The following is a 15,237-nucleotide window of genomic DNA, read 5'->3' on the forward strand; positions in this document are numbered from 1 at the left end:
TTTTTTTGCTATTAATTACCAATTCACAGCCTGTATGTGGGTGTGATTGGCTGGATGGAAAACAGAGAGAGACAAAGGCAGCGAGAGACAAAAGAAGAAAGTGATAACACGAACAGACGTATCAAATAGAGGGATGATAGAAGTACATGCTATTGATTTAGATGGTGGAGAGGCATGGGGAAAGTGAGAGCAGGGGGCCATCTAGAAGTCAGACGGAGAAAAGGACAGGAAGGCTGAGACGCGGGTGAACCGACGGACAGATGATAGGGACGAGCCGAGATAGATTGGAAGCTGTCCCCTCCGACTGCCAGGTAAATCAATAGCGTCGCTGTGCCTCTCAGCTGCTCGTCCACCTCCTCCACTCCTCTCGGCTACACATCCTATCACTTTCGTGAGCAGCGACGCAGCTGGATGCTGGCTAACTGGAGCTGAAGCAGGAGCCTCCCGCCTGCCCACTCTGACTGTTACAGCCTGTTTTCACCGCACGGCTGTCTCTCAAAATAGCCTCTTTCAAAACCTTTACATATACAGTTTGATTCTTGAGAAGCAGCCCTTGAATTGCAATTGTCACAGTGAATAAAAAAATATGTAAGTATGTTTAGTTTCTCAGTCCTCTGCATGATCAGGCATAAGCCAAACATATGATGACAAGATAAAAAACGAGCTTTCTAAACTTGTCTTTTCTGTTCTGAGAATGTTTTTTTTTTGTTTGCAGTGGAAAAAGGTTGACCCGCGCCCTGCTGACCTGCTCATGTCTCCCTGGTTTTAGACTGCGTTGGCCTGGTCTGTGGGAACCAAAGGCGCAGTCACTATAATTACCAACCCGACTCATAACATCCCTGACCTTAACATCACCTCTCCTAACTTGACCCAACCCTCAGGGCAATGACACGACATATATATGGCGTACATGTGCAGCGCTATGCATTTGCGCACGCAGACACGCAGAAATGCGCTGACAAACATCTAATACACACAAACACACACACACACACACACACACAGTCACTCACAGCTGGCTCTGCAGACACTGGCATCCATCACATCTTGTGAAACTTAATCTCTCTGAGAGGAGGAACAGCTGCAGTGGCATGCATGTACACACGCACACACACACACACAGCACATTGCCACAGTGGAAGATCAGTTGGGGTAAAGCACTTGTTCATCCACAGACTGGCATGTGACAAGGCACCTCTGACCTGAGAGCAGCAGGCTGTAGTCGTAAAACAGGTTGCAGTCCACTTGCCTGATGTGCCCAAACACATGTATATGGAGTGCAGCAGAAATTAAAACTGAACGCATTTTTACATTGAATACATATTTCCTAAACATCATGCATTGTTGTTTTGACGATAATTCCATCTCTTCGCCATCAGCATCTCTAAAACGTACACATTTCGCCAAGGAAAAGCACCACACTGTTTAAATATTATGTTATCAGTTATTTGGTCATTAAAGTAACTATCATGTGTAGAGCTGCACAGATTAGTTGTCAACTATTAAATTAATCACCAACTATTTTGATAATCAATTAACCGGTTTGAGTACGTTTTTAAGAAGGAAAAAAAAGTAAAATTTCTCTGACTCCAGCTTCTTAAACGCGAATATTTTCTTGTTTCTTTACCCCTTCATGAGAGTAAACTGAATATCGTTGAGTTGTGGACAAAACAAGACATTTGAGGACGTCATCTTGGGCTTTGGGAAACACTGATCGACATTTTTCACCATTTTCTGACATTTTATAGACCAAACAACTAATCAATTAATCAGCAACAGATCAATCAACAATGAAAATGATCATTAGTTGCAGCCCTTATCATGTAGATGTTCCATTCTGGAGGCAAAACGTGACGTATAAATACTGTATATGGCTCCCACTGTGCAGGCTTTTCATTGCAATAGTTATGGTTTAAGGCACTTAGCAGAGAAACTGTAGGCATAAACTGTAAATAGAAAATCAGGCAAACACATGAAGGTACCACTCTAACTCTCTTTAGGCATATATATATACTAGACTGTATATATGTTTCTCTCTTACACACTCTAACCTAATTGCTGTCAAAGTACTTGCATGATTGATTTGTAAGCTAGTGAGGTTTGTAATGCTGCCATAGACGGTGTTTGAGCAAGACTGCTGACTACCACCAAACACGTATACACACACACACACACACACACACACACAACCATCAGCACATTACAGCACATTACAGTCATCGAATTATGCTGTGGCATAAAGGGAAATATAAATAGCATCGCCTGTATTCAATCATTACATCTCACAGGTGAAAGTATTGGGCAATCAGAAATGATTTATATTTCCAATGACATCTCTCACATGTGTCCACATGGATTGGCTATACCTGCTGGGTGGAGTGAAACCCACAGACAGAAATCCACCCATATAATCCACTGTGGCCTATTGGGAGTCTAAAGTGTTTCACGCAGATTTGCATTAATTCGACAGCCCACTCCACACAGGTTGAACTGACTGACAGCCATTAACAAATCCTATCGCTTTGTGTCTACACACACACACACACACACACTCACACCTTTAAACGTCCATTCAGTGTGCTGTGTGGCATCGGTTCAGTCGTGAGAAAATACCCTCTGAGCATGTTTTGAGGGGGGAGCACCAAAAACACCCCAGTGAAGCGGTTTACAGCCTCCTTAATCTCTCATCAGCATTTAAAAAAAAAACTCATTTCAAGAGCCAGCCCTGTAGCGAAGAAGAGAAACTGTAATAATAACCTCACCGTCAATGAGACAAAGATGCAAGAACAAAAAAAACTGTATTTACTGTATGTTAATAATCAACCATGACACACCACAGGAAGAACAACAAGATCAGTGTTCAACAGCTCCAATACAACTAAACATCATGATGGAATGGCATGATCATTGATTGACAGCCACAGACACACGCTCATGCACACACAAGTCCTAAATATGATAGAAATCAGTGTGAATTCAAAAGGCAAGCACCTGAAACAGCAATAAAACAGTTCATGTAGGGAGGAAAAGATAAGGCATATATTAGGTGTCAGTCATATGTGTTTGACACACACACACACACACACACATGAAGGGATAAGCAGCAGATGCGTTATATAGAGAGGCGCTTTGCACTGGAATACATGATGATGAGAGGAAGTTAACGCTCCAGTGTGCATGTCAACAATAACACTAAACTACACCAACAAAATGAGGAGAGACGCGCTCACCATATCAGCATCCTGTCCGGAGCCGTCGTTGGAAAAACTCGCAGGTCTAGAATAAGATTCAAGCTCTCTCTCAGTGCGTCGTCTGTGTAACATCCACCGTGGCTGCAGCCGCTCTGCCCAAATAATCCAGCAGCACCGTGCGTCTGTTTCTCCCTCCCTCTTTCTCTCCCTCTCTCTCTGTGTGTGTGTCTCTCTCTCTCTCTCTCGCTCCAATAATTTCCTACCCGGTGAGTATACGGCTCGGTAAGGTAGCTGCTAAATCCCCCGGTTATGATGGCTGGCTGGAGTGAAGTTGGAGCAGATTTAAAGCTGCAGACGCCGCGCGTAATTCCCTGCGACGTTATTTTGGAGAGTCCATAATGTAGTGTGTGTGTGTGTGTGTGTGTCTCTGTGTGTGTGTGTGTGTGTGTGTGTGTGTTTGTGTGTGTGGCTCCGGTTTTCTATGTCACCACTCCCTCGCCCGGCAAAACGTGAAATCGTCCCGGTAGACGAGTGGAGACGAGGGGTGGATCAATAAGGAATATAATGCCAATCTTAAAAGGTCACATGCTATGTTAATTTTTAATATTTGATGGAATCAACAAAAAAAAAAATGCAGCTTCATTTGTTTATAGAATATTCTATAAATAAATTAAGATAAAGTCTCTTCTTTTTTTTCTTCTTCAAACATTTTGTTAAAAATGTAAACTCAATTGTAGATTAAAGCTGCAGTGGGTGGAATTGGAGCAAATGTGATTTAACCCTCCTGTTGTCTTCGGGTCAAATTTGACCGGTTTTCAAACCTCATTATATCATAAATATGGATGTCTTTCACCTAATTTCCTCAAAATTACATGGATGGTTCCCTTATATGGTCTTTGCAAAAAACACACTGTCACACTGTCATTAAACATTTTTTTTTAATATTATAATATTTGTAATATTCTGACTAAACTTTGACATATACCGGTCTGTGATAATCCATCAACATTATTCCTCCAATTTTGTGTATAGTCCAAATAATTCATAATTTCGGCATTTTTTCCTAAAAAAATTAGGTTTAATTTCATATAAATTAGGTTTATTGACCATGAATTCCCCAAAAAAAGTGTAAAACTTGTGGTAATGAATTGGAATGAAGTTGGCCAAAAAGATGTTATACAGAATTGGGTGATAATTTATAATGTATGCTTTAAAAACAGTCAAACAAGACAAAAGACAAAAGTTGCATGGTTGACGGGAAGACAACAGGAGGGTTAAAAAAAAAAAAAAGTTATTTTTAGAAAATGGTCACATTATCCTGACAGTTGTGCTTGAGACAGGTTATCAGCAAAAAAAAATGCCTCAGGTGCTCCTAATGCCATCTGCAAGATTTCACAGACAACCAGAGTCAAACTGGAGTCTTCCGTCCAGCTACCGTCTGAGAGCCGGCTGTGAATAACTCGCAAACTCGGATCAAACTGTCAAAACTAGGCAGCGCTGATCAAATATTAATCAATATTGTGTTACTGTAAAGCCGACTGTAATGTTCTCGCCTCAAATGTTTTCAGTAACATCTTGTAGTGTACTGTTTAGTTGAGAAACTTTGTGACCCAGCAGCAGCCATGTTGAGATCTGTTGAGGAAAAACCTGCGACTTTATTTTGGGGAGTCCATAATGTAGTGTGTGTGTGTGTGTGTGTGTGTGTGTGTGGCTCCGGTTTTCTATGTCACCACCCCCCCGCCCGGCAAAACGTGAAATCGTCCCGGTAGACGAGTGGAGGAGACGAGGAGTTGGGGATGGATCAATAAGGAATATAATGCCAATCGTAAAAGGTCACATGCTGTATTCATTTTTTAATATTTTATGGAATCAATAAAAAAAAAACATGCAGTTGAATTTGTTTATAGAATATTCTATAAATAAATTAAGCCAACATATAGGTGTGTGTAGGTATATATACTTCTTTCCCACTTATTTGCTATAATATATATTATTTTTATTTTTATTTTTATTTGGTGGCGCCTTTCAAGACACCCAAGGACACCTTACAAGGATAAAATTAAACATAGACAGATAAAAACAACTGGACATGACAGAGACACATTTATGCAGACACGTAAGATGAACTGATGGACACCACAGAGAGTAGGCCAGTTTGAACAGGTGGGTTTTGAGGAGGGATTTGAATGATGTGATAGTGTCAGACTGCCGGATGTGTGGGGGGGACTACTATTACTAATATTATTGTCATTGCTATTATCCATTTATTTATTCTTTGTTTTCCCATCTCTTGGATTATTTAATGTATTTCCATGTGTACATTGCCAAACTTTCCGTGTGTACCATATTATCTCCATCACTACAAAGAGGAACAGGGGGGGCTAGGAAATATGGGTCTAGGATGAACACTGTCTGAAACATGTAAAACACTAATTCCTTTGTAGTTGTGCTGCTTTATCGTACTTGTTGTGCCAATAAAAAAGTTGAACATAATAAATTAAGCCAAAGTCTCTTCTTTTATTTTCTCTCAAATATTTTGTTAAAATTTAAACTCAATTATAGATTAAAGCTGCAGTATGTAGAATTTGAGTAAATACGATTAAAATATATATATTTTTTTATAAAATGGTCACTATATCCTGACAGTTGTGCATGAGACAGGTAATCAGCAAAAAATGATGTGCCTCTGTGTGCTCAGGTGTTCCTAATGCCATCTCACAGACAACCGGAGTCAAACTGGAGTCTGCCGTCCAGCTACCGTCTACGAGAGCCGGCTCTCAATAACTCGCAAACTCCGATCAAACGGTCAAACTAGGCAGCGCTGATCAAATATTAATCAATATTGCGTTACTGTCATGCCGATTTCTCGCCTCACATGTTTTCAGAAACATCTCGTAGTGTACTGTTTAGTTGAGAAAGTTTGTGACCCGGCAGCCATGCTGAGATCTGTTGAGGAAATACCAAGCACGACCACCAGCTGGAGCAGAGCTAATAGGAACGTTCTGAAATGACCTGTGATTGTCTATAGTCTCCCGTCATGGGCTAGATTTTAAGATAAGAAGTCTAGTTATCTCTCAAAGCGCTTGTATTACAATATGCTGAAAGGTTATTATGGAATTTTTGTCCAATGATGCAGAAAACTTTAAAGCTTTAGCTTTAAGTCTCTGTTGTTTTTTTTTCTTTGGGGTAATGTTGGGTTTAGGAGATTAGGAGAGGGACAATCACAGGCACAATTAATCCGTGGAGACAAGTGAAGTCGATCTTATCTCCAGTGCGGAGCAGCTCTTTGATAAACTCGGATATTGCCTTATTATTATTTAGGCCAACATTTTCCAAATCGTGGTCAGTAGCAACAAAAAGGAATCCATGGGGTAATTTTAAAGGGTCCACGGAGAAGAAATATTTAACTACTATTATATACAGAATAGATGTGAAGACTAATGCAGTTAGTCATTTAAATCTGAAAGTTCCTCTCTTGTGCACACAGTTGTATTATGATTCTAAAATTAAATCAAAAATCTTCCCAGATTGGACTGCTTGGAGCGCTTAGGGCGCACAACGTGATTATGCATGTGAGTAATTATGTGTATTTGTACTCCGAACCGAGTGTAGTTCTACTTCATGAGTTTTGTTGAAATTTGATGTATTGCTGTATGTTCATGTCATGCTGAATAGTCCTTCGCGTAAGACACTTTCTTTTAGGCATCATCGTCACATTGTAAGAAACATTCCAATAAAGGAGTTGTACCAAATGAATATGACTGAATTAACTTGTGCCTGATGGCACATGAGGTTCAAGACAATAGGGGTTACAGCCAGGGTCTGAAATGATCACCCGTCACCCGCCAAATGCAGGTAAATTGTTGGCAGTGGCGGGTAAAATCGGCAGGCCATTCGCCACTTTGGCACACAGGGAAAATGCTAGGGGAGGGAATAGAGAACCTGTTCCTTCTTGTCCGATTCCTTGGCATCTCATGCCTCCTAAGGATTCCTCTGAATTGATGCTTCCCGACAGTTACGCATGTACTATGACACATAAGCACGTTGTATCGTGTTTCAGTTCGTTTTGGTCCGAAGCCACTGCCTGAGGGATGCACACTATTTTCCCCTGATAATGCAACACTGTGAACAACAAACCTGTGTTTAATTCAACAGGAGGAGAGTTAGTAATGTTACCTGTTAGCAGCCGATGGGCAGCACAGTCCTGCTTGGTTAAACAACAGATCTACTAATGTCAATGGAGGTGCCATTGAGTTGTTATTATTATGAGATGTTCAAACTCTGCTCAGGAAAAATGACTATAGGGCGAAAGTAAATTACGTTATCATGATGTGTTCAAATGTAACCTCGTAAAATTAAGTTTTTGGCGAAAAACTTGAATAAATCCAGTTGTTTGAAGGAGATGTTTTCACAGCAATATAAAATAGATAATAGAGAGGGAATTACAGTATGACCTGTTTAACATCCTAACACTAGCTCTCAACAGCTTGCCAAGATTTTTTTAATCAAAGCAAATATTTAAATAATCATAATCATTTGAATTGTGTGTTTTTATGCAAACAACCACTATAGATGACAATAACAAAGTACGGTACAGTACTATGCACAGTACCCTCCCTGCCCCGAAAAATAGGGCTCCCCTGTAAGCCACGGTGTAATTCGAATATTGTAATTTACCATACATATAATGTTTTTTGTGTAAAATATATTGAACATTGAATGACATCAGATCTAAGATGTTATTATACCCCCGTACGTAGTTGGGCCATGCTCACTTTTGCCTTGTTCCTTCATTTAGCGCAGAGATTTCAAAAGTGGCAGATAAAATATCTGAGTCGCAGACAAAAAAGAAGTACTTGTCTGCCACAGTGGCAGGCTATGAAAAGAGTTAATTTCAGACCCTGGTTACAGCATTTTGTAGTCTATTTCGATTAAGCCATAAGCTGCAGATATGAGGTATACTGCATGTATGATCAGTGGCGGACTCAGGCTGTCTGCACGCAGAAAGTTTTATTAGCCTTTAGGGCACTGCATTACATTTTTTTCAATTTTAAGGCTTCATTTAGTCCTGTTTTCTCTACTGGAAGGGCACCTTAGAGGGCACTTCGTCACGTTTTATCAACTGGAAGGGCACCCTAGAGAGCACTTCAAGACGTTTTCTCTACTGGATGGGCACCTTAGGGGGCACTTTTGCTGTGTTACACAAACTTTTAGGAGTGTCAGGACTGTCTGTGTGCTGACAAAAAGACAGGAAGTCAGCAAAAGAGGGAGAAAAGGGGAGACGACGGGCTTTAACACCAATTTTCAGTCTTTGAGCACATACTTGCACCACACACACACACACACACACACTCACCTGCACACAGACTTATCTGGGTGTGTGCTGACCTAGAACACCAAACACAATCAGTGGTGCAGCAGATTCCCATCAGCGCAATGTAAATGAGATGGAGAAGCGTAAACATGCTTTTGTTGCAAAAACTCCTTAGCTCAGTGGGTACAAGAAAACACGACCTCAGGCTGGGGACACACACACACACACACACACACACACACACACAGATGCAAGCCCTCACACACACCAGAAACAAGTGTGTCCACACATACACAATGGGGTTGTGCACACACTCGCAGTCGCACACAGACACTAAAAAGATAATAACTCAGCACTTAAGAGATAAGGGATTTGCTATCGAGATAACTTCACTGGCTAAAATAGAATCTAGGGCTGTATTTGATGGGCCTCATGACATAGCATCACCCTGCACACACACACACACACACACACACATGCAAATTGCGCTGCATATGATGATGTTGTTTTTGTTTTGCGGCTTCACACCCCAGCACTCTCTCACTGTCGACACGTATCTACACGCGCAGCTCTCGATTAAATATTCAAGTCATCCAGTGATAAATATGTATGGATATATGGGTTCAATATTCAATGTGTATGTATGCATGGATGCTTTCTCCATGTGAAAAACACATGACTGTCCACACACATGTTCACTCTGGTTCACACACTCCCTGCAGGCATACTGCACTGTGCTGTCAACCCACTAATTTATCAGCTTCCAATGTTTTTTCTAAGTCATGCATGAACTCTGCCTATCCTCAGCACACTTTATCTATTGTCACTAACCCAGCTCAACACATCATGCTCTCTAAGCCTGCATCCAGACACACATTTGGGCAAAGGACAATTTTAAACTATGTCTCCTGTAGCATCATGGGGAATTTTTTAAATTGAGAGCAGGCTTTTCATAGAAAATGTCCAGCTCATTTATGGATTTAATCCTGTGATCCGGAGATAGTACGTCCTATGCTTTACATATCACACACCGCCAGCAATATGTGGGCTTTGGATGCTCTGGTGTTCTAAAAATAGAATAAGTGGGACTGATAAGAAATATAAAATATGTCCACCATTGCTTTGTTTTTCAACCTATTGGCATGACATTTTAAATGGAGAACGGTGGATACTGGAATTCACTTAGCATATTTAAACTGTTAAACACACCTAAAGTGTGGCTGAAGCAATATCTAAGTAAGGTCAACATCATTAAGTCAGAATCAGTGATATGAAGTATAGAAAATCCTTCCTAAAGAATCTCAAAGATGCTCCCATAGACATACAATATAGTGCAGATTGAAAGTGAAACTTTCTTAGTTTAACTTCTTAGTTTTTCTCTGTTTAAACAGTTTTTAAAAAAATGATAGGCTAAGTAACCTGTGACCTAAACTTTGGCCTGGTCGTGGCACTAGAGGGATTGGACATTTCCCAGTTACAGTACAGTAAGGGCTTGTGCCGAACAGACCAAAACTTTTGCTAGAACATTGGACTGATGAGGCACTGGATAAATTGTATTTAATGTATGTTTTGGCCTGACCACTGTCAAAATGACAGCGCACCTCTCCTGCAGCAGATATTTTGACTAATCATAACAATAAAAACAGTACATCCAATGTCATTAATGATGGCTCCATTCCATTTAGGTGTGCCAGTAGCTCAGGATAGTGATTCAGCTCACACAATGCTGGAGCCCTGAAGCTGGAAAACCTGCAGTACTGTACATGGAAAGTAAGCAACCATCATTAATTTAATTATTTACACCTGTGTTTGACAAGTCAAAGATGTCTGCCATGAGTTAGATGTAATTCTTTACAAACATGCCAATGGGCTGCAATTGACTGTCATTGTAGAAAGAAAGAAAGAAAGAAAGAAAGTTTTTTAATTACAGTACACTGGTAAAATGTTCCTCCAATCAGTGCAAGACTATTGCTATGCTTTTTTTTAATCAATAAAACAGAGTATTATTTTTATAGATTATTATTTAAAGTGAAGAGAGCACCTTCAATATACCAAATCTCTTTAAAAGTATCCAAGCCTTTTAGAGTACTTGACTTGAGTAGTACTCAAGCATTATACTTGCTTTCATTAAGTTTTTAAAAACAAGTTCAGAATCGTTTTCATGATCACTTTCTATTTTTTGCTTCCCATTGAGATGAATGGCTAGTTTTGACTGTCCAAAAAGTAAAAAAAAAACTTTTTTTCATTTTAGTTTAGCTATACAAATAACCAAAAACTCACTAAAAATAGCACTTCACTCAACAACTTAAATAAAAGGAACAAACTATAACAGTACAAGCAACAATGAAAAGTAGTTCCCTTTGTGTTCAAAAAGGAGATGCGTCAGAGACTGTGGGGTTTATGATCGATGCAAAAGAATTCTCATTGCAACAATAATAATGACATGTGTCATGCAATGGTGGCTTATACAACATACTTCAGGTTCAACCTTCAAGGATTAGGCCTATCTAGTATCCTTTATGTAAGTTTTTCTTTCTAGTATTGTCTACAAGAACATTTGACCGGAAAATATTAGTTGATTAATCGATTAGACAATAAACAGAAAATTGATGAGCAACAATGTTACAATGTTATAACTGATGAATTCTTTAAGCTATTTCTCAAGGAAACAATGACAAAAAACTAACTGATTGTAGCCTCTCAAATGTTAATATTATTTTAAAGTTATTCTTATCTTCTATGATTGTTAAATGAATAATTCAGCTCGGGCTTTGGGAAAATATGATGAACTGTTCAGTGACATTTTATAGACCAAACGAGTCAATTAAAGCTACAACTGGTAACTTTAATAAAAATAACTTTTTATCATGTTTGCTAAAACTGTCAGTATATCCTGACAGTAGTGCATGAGACAGATAATCTGTGAAAAAAAATAATGTTCCTCTGTGTCCTCCTTGTTCTCCTAATGGCATTTGCAAGATTTTACCGCGCCCGAAGTAAAAACAACCAATCAGAGCCGAGGAGTCTCTACAGCAGCTGTCAATCATTGCAAAACTTGTGAACTCCGATCAAACGGTCAAACGAGGCAGCGCTGATCAAATATGAATCAAGATTTTGTTACAGTAATGCCTATTTCTCACCTCAAATGTTTTCAGAAACATCTTGTAGTGTACTGTTTAGCTGTAAAATGAGAACGTTTGTGACTCGGCTGACTTGTTGAAAACAGTCGAACCAAAACCAAGCCCCTCCCACCAGCCGGAGCAAACTTTCTAATTTTACGGCTAAACAGTACACTACAAGATGTTTCTGTAAACATTTGAGGTGAGAAATAGGCATTACAGTAACAGAATATTGATTCATATTTGATCAGCGCTGTTTGACAGTTTGATCGGAGTTCACGAGCTTCACAAGCAGTGATTGACAGCTGCTGTAGAGACTCCTCGGCTCTGATTGGTTGTTTTCCTTCGGGCGCAGAGGAATCTTGCAACAAGGACACAGAGGAACATTAGTTTTCTCAAAGATTATCTGTCTCATGCACTACTGTAAGGATATAGTGACAGTTTGTGACAGCAAATATGCCAAAAAGCTGTGTTCAGTGAAATTATCAACCGTAGCTTTTATCAAGAAAACAATCAGCAGACTAACTACTAATGGAAATAATCTTTATTTGCAGCCCCAGAGAGCATTACGGTGTCAACACACCCGTACACGACATATTAGGCTGTTAATATTCTACTGAGTGAAAAGTAAAGAGGGCTAACAAGTGGAGAATAACAATCTGATAAAAACACAGAAAGGCTCAGCGCACGGCTCTTTTTTTCATCACCTTGAAAGTTCAACTCCTGACTTATGAGAAGGGTGCAGAGCGGCGACCCATTAAAGCCATGACATTTCAATAATTGCCTCTAATCTCAGCATCATAGAGAGCCACAGTGCCTCCTGCACAGACACACACACACACACACACCCACACCCACACACACACCTTAATCATTGATGCTTAATGATTAATGCCCCGCACATACACTTGACTGCCCACCCTCCCACTGACCCCATACACACACTCGTATGTACACAGGAAAACATTCGTCCAGCTTCAAAGATCGATGACTTTATGATAGACACACACACCCTTTCTCTTAGTGGATATGGAAAATTGTGGTGCGTAAATCTGCTTTGGCTGCACACACACATACATACTCATAGATGTGTTACACACAAACACACACCACATCATTATCCCTTCCTTCCTTTAGGCACTGACTTGGCTTTTGCCAGTTCTCCAGTCATTTGTTTTCCACCCAGACATGTGAGTGCTGCAGTGGGCTGCTAACCATTAGTGGCTTGGCTGGTATTGGGAGATGGCACCTTCCCTAGTTGCACCTGGACAATTACAACCTTAATTTCATAGAGGGAGACACTAATGCAGCTAACAAGGAGAGAGCAAGCAGTCGGGTGGATGTCAGGGGAAAGGCTGCTGGTTGGTTTATTATACCTACACGAAAAGATACATCCTAGTCGTATATCTGGATTACACAAGGATAAACAAGGATAACAACATTTTGTTAAGTCCCGATTCGCTCCACACCTAACCTTCCTTTTACGATTTCTTTGCTATTCAGGTGTTAAAAGGCACTGATGATTTTTTGATTTGACCCTGACAATAGCAATCCTCCTCTGGCTTAGCTGTGGTAAAAAAAAAGAAAAGGTAATTATGAGCTTTTGGAACCGTCAATTTGAAGTGTGTTTAAAATGCGCTTTTATCTACATATAACTGTCTCCATTGCTTGAATTGATTTTCATAAACACAATACAGATGAGTTCGGCAGGGCTGAATTATATGTTATAGGCTCAGAATGTTAAGCAGCATTACAAAGAAACACTGCTGTGATATGCACTTTAATCATGCAGAGGAGACAGATCCGCTGTGTGCCACAAAAAGGCAGGAGTGTGTGTGTTTGTGTGCAGAGTCAGACAGGGTCAAAATGAGGGAGTGACAGGATCGAAAAAATAAAGAACACAAGAACGAGCAGTCCTAAAGAAGCTTTTATCGAACACTAAGAAGGGAATATAAAATGATGAACATCCAGCCTGCTCTTTTCACATCGAGGAAATTGCATTTGGGAATATTGAGCTGGCTGGTATGATGAAGTACACAACTCCTCCTCCATGCACACACGCACACAAACATGCACGTTTTTTTTTATGGTAGTGCGTATTAGCAATACGGAAAAGATCATATTTACAGAGCCTGAGCTGCACGCACGCATCACGCGCACACACACAGGATCTCATTTAGTCTGTGTGCACGGGTTGGATGAGCACTCCCTACTATTGAAAGAGCGGAAATGAGAGTTGGTGCAAACAGGGAGAGAGAGAGAGAGAGAAAAGAAGGAGGTAAAAAAAAAAACAGCGAGAGAAGAGGAAGTGGCAGAGAAAGAGAGACAGAACACAAGAGCGAGGGAATATATGAGAATGAAAAAAGCAGAGAGAGAGAAAATGCGTGTTAACTCGAACCGTGGCTGTTATTTTAAAGGCTGTTGCTGATGCGGCTACTATTCATCGCAGCGTGAAAAGAACACATCAGGATTATTTTTTTTCCAGAGAAAGAAAAGAAATGATCAGTTTGGAGCAGTTGGGAGTCAACAGGTTCCATACGAATGGCGAGCAGACAGACCATTAACCAGGGCTGCTGACTCCATCAAAATGAGTGACGAATGACAAGCTAAGCAGCTATCACATTAGTGGAGAACAGCAAGGCTGCATTGTGTGGGGCTGTGGATCCTCGAGGCGGGTGCACAAACCCTGAGAATGTGAAATGAGAAGCACTGAGTGGCAATTTGTCTAAAAGCAAGGACATTTTATTGAGGTTATATCCATGTGCAAGCCTAATATGTCGCTTCATCTGTGTAGAGATTGCATAAAATGTTTTAAAAGTATGCACACGGGAGTCAGTAAATTGTTGGACAGCGGTTGGTATTCGTATTCTACGTGCACACACACACAGACAGATGCATAAAGTACAGCTGAATTGCTTATTTATGTTTACATAAATGCAACAATGACAGGGATATAAACTACAAAGAGAGCTGTCAGTTACATACTCTACGCGCTTGACTAGCAATTACTTCTACACGCGGAGCGACAAAGGCAGACAGAGAAATAAAATACAATCAGCGCGTCACACACACTCGGAGGCTCATGCTCGCACGCGCACGCGAACACACACGGGTCATGGAGAAGTGGCTGTCACTATGATTGGTTCCTGCTGCCGAGGGCGAACCCACAATAGCCAATTATCTGTCATTATACACCACAGCAGCTCTTGCGGTCTGGATGCCTCTGCATGTGTCTGTGTGTGTGTGTGTGTGTGCATGTGTGTGTCATAGTGGGAGAGATTGGCAAATTGCTGGTTATATATTTCAGCATAGTGAAAGAAAAGGGGAGAAATGTAGAAGAGGATGAGGATGAGGAGGAGGAGGAGGAGGGTGAGAGGGCAGGGTTTGAGGAGGCCGGGCAGAAATATGCAGAGTGAATATAAAAGGAAGCGAAGGAGAGATTGATGATTATATTTGACAGTTGAAGAGAAGATGGGATCACGGGGAGCCACAGACCTCCAGTGAGCTGTGTGCTGATGACAGATGCCTGGTGACCAAGACATGCCTGATGCAGCGGGGCCGGAGCGTAGACGGCCACAGATTGAGGCGCTCACTCAGCGTGTGACTAGCGCTC

The 15,237-nt window shown here is 40.7% G+C and overlaps 1 protein-coding gene across 35 annotated transcripts in view; it reads right to left on the bottom strand.

The window, feature by feature from the left end:
- The window catches only part of ptprdb (protein tyrosine phosphatase receptor type Db), a 172,227-nt gene that overhangs the window by 98,393 nt on the left and 58,597 nt on the right, over window positions 1-15,237 (bottom strand). Inside the window, exon 1 of one of the 35 annotated variants that reach the window (XM_037764641.1) lies at window positions 3,231-3,550. The exons of the other annotated variants lie outside the window; for them this stretch is intronic. The gene's annotated coding sequence lies outside the window, so the exon portion shown is untranslated. Of the gene's footprint in view, window positions 1-3,230; window positions 3,551-15,237 lie in introns of those variants that run through there. 35 annotated transcript variants of the gene reach the window in all.

Source organism: Sebastes umbrosus, chromosome 3 (assembly GCF_015220745.1).
Source record: "Sebastes umbrosus isolate fSebUmb1 chromosome 3, fSebUmb1.pri, whole genome shotgun sequence".
Taxonomy (NCBI): domain Eukaryota; kingdom Metazoa; phylum Chordata; class Actinopteri; order Perciformes; family Sebastidae; genus Sebastes; species Sebastes umbrosus.